Raw genomic sequence first — 6,211 nt, 5'->3', positions numbered from 1 at the left:
GTGACAGAACTGCACATTTTGGAGTGGCCTTTTATTGTCCACAGCAAAAGGTGCATGAGGGTAATGATCCTGCTGTTTAGTCACACCTGTCAGGTGGATGGATTATTTTGGCTCACTAACAGGGATGTTAACAAATTTGTGCACTAAATTTGAGCGAAATAAGCTTTCTGTGCATATGAAAATTAAGACTTATATTTTTGTTCAGTGTATATAGTGATATTTATATTGTTTTTCTATTTTCATTATTTTATTTCACTTAATCCTGCATGTTGGAGCTTGGCGCCAAAGACTTCCACTGTACCCTGAAATCACAACTGCAACCCTGTACATGTGACTATTAAACACTCTAAATCTGAAGGATTTTTAGCTATAGGGAAGAGGCGTGGGATGGGACAGCTCAATCAGGTAGTGCAGCCTCCGCCTTTTAATTGACCTAGGAATCAATTATCATGGTGGCACTTCCTGTGCTGATGACTAGGGTGACAACTATTGTGTTTCCAGGGTCATGCTGTGTCGCACTAACAATGTGTTAACCATGTGCTAACGACCAAAGGTGAATAGAACAGAATACAGGTGATGCTGATTGAAGTTGGTGTGCCTTAATCCCCACAGATTCCCCCTCGTTAGCCCCACCATGAACACTATCCTGTTTAGCTAACACTAGAATCGAGAATTTCCTAGTGTTGATGCTGGCAAGTAGCTTATACAGTGCCTTCAGAAAGTATTCATACCACTTTACTTTGTGTTGTGTCACAGCCTGGATTTAAAATGTATTAATTGAGATTTAGAGTCAATGATTTATACACAATAACTCATAATGTCAAAATGTAATTTTGTTTGTGTAAAATGTTTGAAATTAATTTTTTTAAATTAAAAAAGTTAGAGTCAATAAATATTCAACCCCTTTGTTATGGCAAGCCTAAATAAGTTCAGGAGTAAGAAAGTCCTTAACAAATCACATAACAAGTGTTAAACATGATTATTGACTGACAACCCCATCTCTCTACCCTACACATACAATTATCTGTAAGGACCCTCAATCGAGTAATGCATTTCTAAAATAGATTAAACTACAAAGACCAGGGAGGTTTTTCAACGCCTCGCAAAGAAGGGCACCGATTGGTAGATGTGTAAAAAATATTTAAAAATCCCTTTGAGCATGGTTAAGTTCTTAATTAGGCTTTGGATGGTGTATCAGTACACCCAATCACTACAGAGATACAGGCGTCCTTCCTAACTCAGTAACCGAAGAAGAAGGAAACTGCTTAGGGATTTCACCATGAGCACAATTGTGATTTTAAAACAGTTACAGGGTTTAGTGGTTGTGATATGAGAACTGAGGATGGATCAACAACATTGTAGTTATGTCCAGAATAAAAATATTCAAAAACATGCATCCTGTTTTTAACTAGGCACTTATTAAGTAATACTGTAAAAAAATGTGGCAAGGAAATTAACTTTTTGTCCTGAATACAAAAAGTTATGTTCTGGGCAAATCACTGAGTACCACTCTTCATATTTTCAATCATGGTGGTGGCTGTATCATGTTATGAGTATGCTTGTCATCTTCAAGGACTAGGGAGTTTTTTTGGGGTAAAAATAAACAGAAAACAGCTAAGAACAGGCAAAATCCTAGAGGAAAACCTGGTTCAGTCTTCTTTCCAACATACACTGGGATACGAATTCATCTTTCAGCAGGACAATAACCTAAAACACAAGGGTAAATCTACACTAAAGTTGCTTACCAAGGTGACATTGAATGTTCCTGAGTGGCCTGGTTAAAGTTCTGACTTAAATCGGCTTGAAAATGGATGCCAAGACTTGAAAATGGCTTTCTAGCTACGATCAACAACCAACTTGCCAGAGCTTGAAGCCATTTTTTAAGAATAATGGCCAAAATTGTACAATCCAGGTGCGCAAAGCTATTAGAGATTTACCCCTTTGGCAGCTGTGTAGATCGTTGACCAAAAATTACAATTAAATACATTTGAATCCCTCTTTGTAACACAACAAAATGTGGAAAAAGTCAAGGGGTGTGAATACTTTTTGATGGCATTGTATATGTGAACATATTGCCTTGGATCTTCTGATAAGCTAGCATTTCAAAACAATGCTACCATAACCCCAGTCATTCTAGTGTCCTTCTGGAGAAACCCTGATCCACCTAGCTAGCTATGCATTGATAGCATTGCTGTCTGGCTAGCATAAATAATTACATCAAAAGAGGTAGCCTGGGTATGTGTATTGAATGCTTACACCATGTGGTAAACCCCCAGAATTTGGCCAAATACAAAAGATTTTCATACTAAGTCACATGATTGTTGTTAGTTTATCATAGAATTTAATTTTACAGTAGTTTGACCTTTGAGGTCAAAAACACAACACACATAGGCAGTGCAGTACTGTGTCAAGATTAGCTCAATCGCAACAGATTATCAAGTATTTTTCAAGTCAATAACACATGTACATGACCTTGCTTCCCCAGTCGATAAGGACATGTGTTGCCTATACAGAGTATTAAGTAAGGTATGGATTTTGGGGTTATTTGAGATATTGGTATGGAAAGGTTAGGTGAGGAGCAGGATACAGAGGAGGAGATTTTAAGAACTTGGCTAGAAGCCTGTGCAACCTTTAACCCCGTGAACAATCCAGTAAGTTATCTGTTATTGGAAAGCATATTTTATACATTAGGCCGACATATTGTATAAAATGTATTAGCAATGGTACCAAAAATTGAATGAGAAGGAGAGGAGCCAGATGATAAGATCTTGGCTAGAAGCTGCACCTAGACGACAACCTTTCACCCAATGACAATTCAAATCAAATCAAATCCATTTTTATTTGTCACATGCGCCGAATACAACAGGTATTGGACCTTACAGTGAAATGCTTACTCACAAGCCCTTAACCAACAAGGCAGTTTTAAGAAAATAGAGTTGAGAAAATATTAACTAAAGTTTAAAAAAAAATCTATAACAATAATGAGGCTATGTACAGGGGGTACCAGTACCCAGTCAATGTGCAGGGGTAAAGGTTAGTCAAGGTAATTTGTACATGTAAAGTGACTAAGTGACTATAAATAGTGAGTAGCGGCAGTGTAAAAACAAAGGGGGTGGTGTCAATGCAAATAGTCCGGGTGGTCATTTGATTAATTGTTCAACAGTCTTATGGTTTGGGGTTTGAAGCTGTTAAGGAGCCTTTCGGACCTAGACTTGGCACTCAGGTACCGCTTTCCGTGCGGTAGTAGAGAGAACAGTCTATGACTTGGGTGACTGGAGTCGTTGACACATTTTTTTGCCTTCCTCTGACATCGCCGAGTATATAGGTCCTGGATAGTAGGAAGCTTGGCCCCAGTGATGTATTGGGCCGTATGCACTACCGTCTGTAGCGCCTTACGTTGATGTCTTTGCTCATTTTCAGTTATCAGTTTGAAAGATAGTGGCCAAGGTTCAAAGGTCACTTGCTTTCAGCTCAGTTTTATTGGAGCTTTGGTTATGACTTCCTCACTCGCCCGAGTGTCAGCAAGCAGACCAGTGGACGAGGCTTGGTCCCAGACACACACATAAACACACACCTGTCATCAGTGAGTGGAGCCCCCAAAGACCAGACGGTGAAATTGTAAAGGACGGCAGAGAAACTGAGAGATACCTGGGAGAAAGACAGGTAGGGTGGCAGTGCTTCAGGTCATGTTTTGTGTGCTTGTTAGGTGTAGGGGTTAGACTGTTGTCATTGGTCAAACAAGCATGTCGTTAACATTTTATTTGCATAACCCCTCTCAGGTGATCTGAAGATGTTCGACTAAGTATTGACACACTGTCAGTATGATGAATTCAACTGCAACATGCTTCAACTAAGTTTAAAGAAAACATGTTAGCAGAGTTAGCCTCGCTAAATGGTTTTAGACTGTTTGAGTATACATATATGTAGTCCTGACTATGGTTTTGCACAGTTAAAACTGTTAAAAACTGGGTGTACTTTATTGGCTAGTGTTGTTGATGGGCTAATCGAGTCTTTGTATTTGCCCCTTTATTTGCATAAACGGCATGTCAGATGGATAGTAATTAACCACAATGCACCATTTTGACCATTGATCAGATTAAGAAAAACTGTGATATCAAGTGATGCATTATGTAATCGTAGTATGCGTAAAAGGACCAAATAGAGAGAGAGAATAGATGGAAATAGAGTCAAACAAAAATGGCATGCTATGTGAAAACATAGAAAATCCACGTATCATCAGGTAAACAGAATCCCTGTGGTACACCCTCTACGTTTGATCTCAAGAGGGGGAGTATACTCCTGGAGATATGGTCAATGGTATTATCAACAGTATCAAAATATTATCAAAATCCACATCTTTATGCGTCCAGTGGGTCCGACCTCCCAAGTGCCTTTGAAGTTCTGACTTTGGACTGTAGATGACCATAAAGTCTTATCAATGTCCTTCACTGTTCTCTATGCAGGCGTTTCAGAGGGCCAATCTGTTAGCATAAATCGCTTAATTCTTCCTTCGTTTCTCCTCTTACTGAAATACAGTCAGTGTTGAATACACACACAAGCGTGCACACAAACACACCCACAAAGACAAATATTGACATTGAGAATTGTTAGAGGCAAGCATTGAATTGAAGGAGATTGCGGAAATGGGTAAACCTAGGTAAACAACATTCTAAAATGTACAGAGTAGACCACTACGTTGAGAATTACTCTAACAGTAAATGTATATGGGGCAAATGTCATTGCAGATAACACTACAGTAATATACACTGACTTTGACCTCATTTAATGGTAACACACACACATTTATCCAGTCAAGTGTGGACACATCTACTCATTCATGGGTTTTTCTTTATTTGTACTATTTTCTACATTGTAGAATAATAGTGAAGACATCAAAACTATGAAATAATACATATGGAATCCTGTAGTAACCAAAAAAGTGTTAAACAAATCAAAATACATTTTATATTTGAGATTCTTCATAGTAGCCACCCTTTGCCTTGACAGCTTTGTCCACTCTTGTCATTCTCTCAACCAGCTTCATGAGGTAGTCACCTGCTAGTCACCTGAAAAGCATTTCAATTAACAGGTGTGCCTTGTTTAATGTATTTCCTTGTTAATAACCTCTTAAAGGTAGGGGGCAGAATTTTCACTTTTGGATAAATAGCGTGCCCAATTTCAACTTTCTGCTACTCATGCCAATAATATAAGATATGCATATTATTCATAGATTTGGATAGAAAACACTGACGTTTTTAAAACTGTTTGAATCATGTCTGTGAGTATAACAGAACATATGTAGCAGGCAAAACCCCGAGGACTAACTGTTCAGACCCCCCCCCCTCTGTTCACTATATTGTCTTTGCTATTGGATATTTAATAGGAACCAATTTTCAGTTTCAATCGCTTCCACACGATGTCGCCAGTCTTTGGAATATAGTTGAGGTTATTCCTTTGTTCTATGAAGTAGTAGGCCAACTCGGAACTAGGGACACTTTTGTGAGTTGCGCAAGACGTGAAAAGCAGAGCTGGTTTCTTTTCGTTCATGTATTGAATACAGATTGCCCGGTCTACAATTTGATCGATTATTAACGTTTAAAAATACAGAACGTTGTATTATAAAAGTGGTTTGAAATATTTTGGCAAAGTTTATAGGCACCTTTTGAAATATTTTGTAGTGACATTGTGTTTTTGTAAGCTGTTTTCTTCTGGATCAAACACGCTTTATAAATGGACATTTTCGAAATATATGGACGGAATTAATCATACAAAAGGACCAATTGTGATGTTTATGGGACATATTGGAGTGCCAACAAAAGAAGCTCGTCAAAGGTAATGCATATTTAATATTTTATTTCAGCGTTTTGTGTAGCGCCTGCTACGCTAGCTCCTTTGTTTGCTGCTTGTGCAGATATCAGATAATAGCTTCTTATGCTTTCGCAAAAAGAAACAACAGTCCATTATTACTTTAAGACATGCAGGTCAGTCAATGCTGAAATTTCAAGAACTTTTTACGTTTCTTCAAGTGCAATCGGAAAAACCATCAAGCACTATGATGAAACTGGCTCTCATGAGGACCACCACAGGAAAGGAAGACCCAGTTACCTCTGTTGCAGAAGATATGTTTATTATAGTTACCAGCCTCAGAAATTGCATCCAAAATAAGTGCTTCACAGAGTTCAAGTAACAGACACAACTCAACATCAACTGT

The 6,211-nt window shown here is 38.3% G+C and overlaps 1 protein-coding gene across 2 annotated transcripts in view; it reads left to right on the top strand.

Annotated features, from left to right (window-relative positions):
- Window positions 1-6,211, top strand: part of acsl5 (acyl-CoA synthetase long chain family member 5) — a 64,529-nt gene that overhangs the window by 18,306 nt on the left and 40,012 nt on the right. The window contains exon 1 of one of the 2 annotated variants that reach the window (XM_046369269.1): window positions 3,481-3,663. The exons of the other annotated variant lie outside the window; for it this stretch is intronic. The gene's annotated coding sequence lies outside the window, so the exon portion shown is untranslated. Of the gene's footprint in view, window positions 1-3,480; window positions 3,664-6,211 lie in introns of those variants that run through there. 2 annotated transcript variants of the gene reach the window in all.

Source organism: Oncorhynchus gorbuscha, linkage group LG11 (genome assembly GCF_021184085.1).
Source record: "Oncorhynchus gorbuscha isolate QuinsamMale2020 ecotype Even-year linkage group LG11, OgorEven_v1.0, whole genome shotgun sequence".
In the NCBI taxonomy this organism is placed as follows: Eukaryota; Metazoa; Chordata; class Actinopteri; order Salmoniformes; family Salmonidae; genus Oncorhynchus; species Oncorhynchus gorbuscha.
The sequence above is the reverse complement of the archived record's forward strand: the minus strand, read 5'-3'. Positions and strand labels throughout refer to the sequence as shown.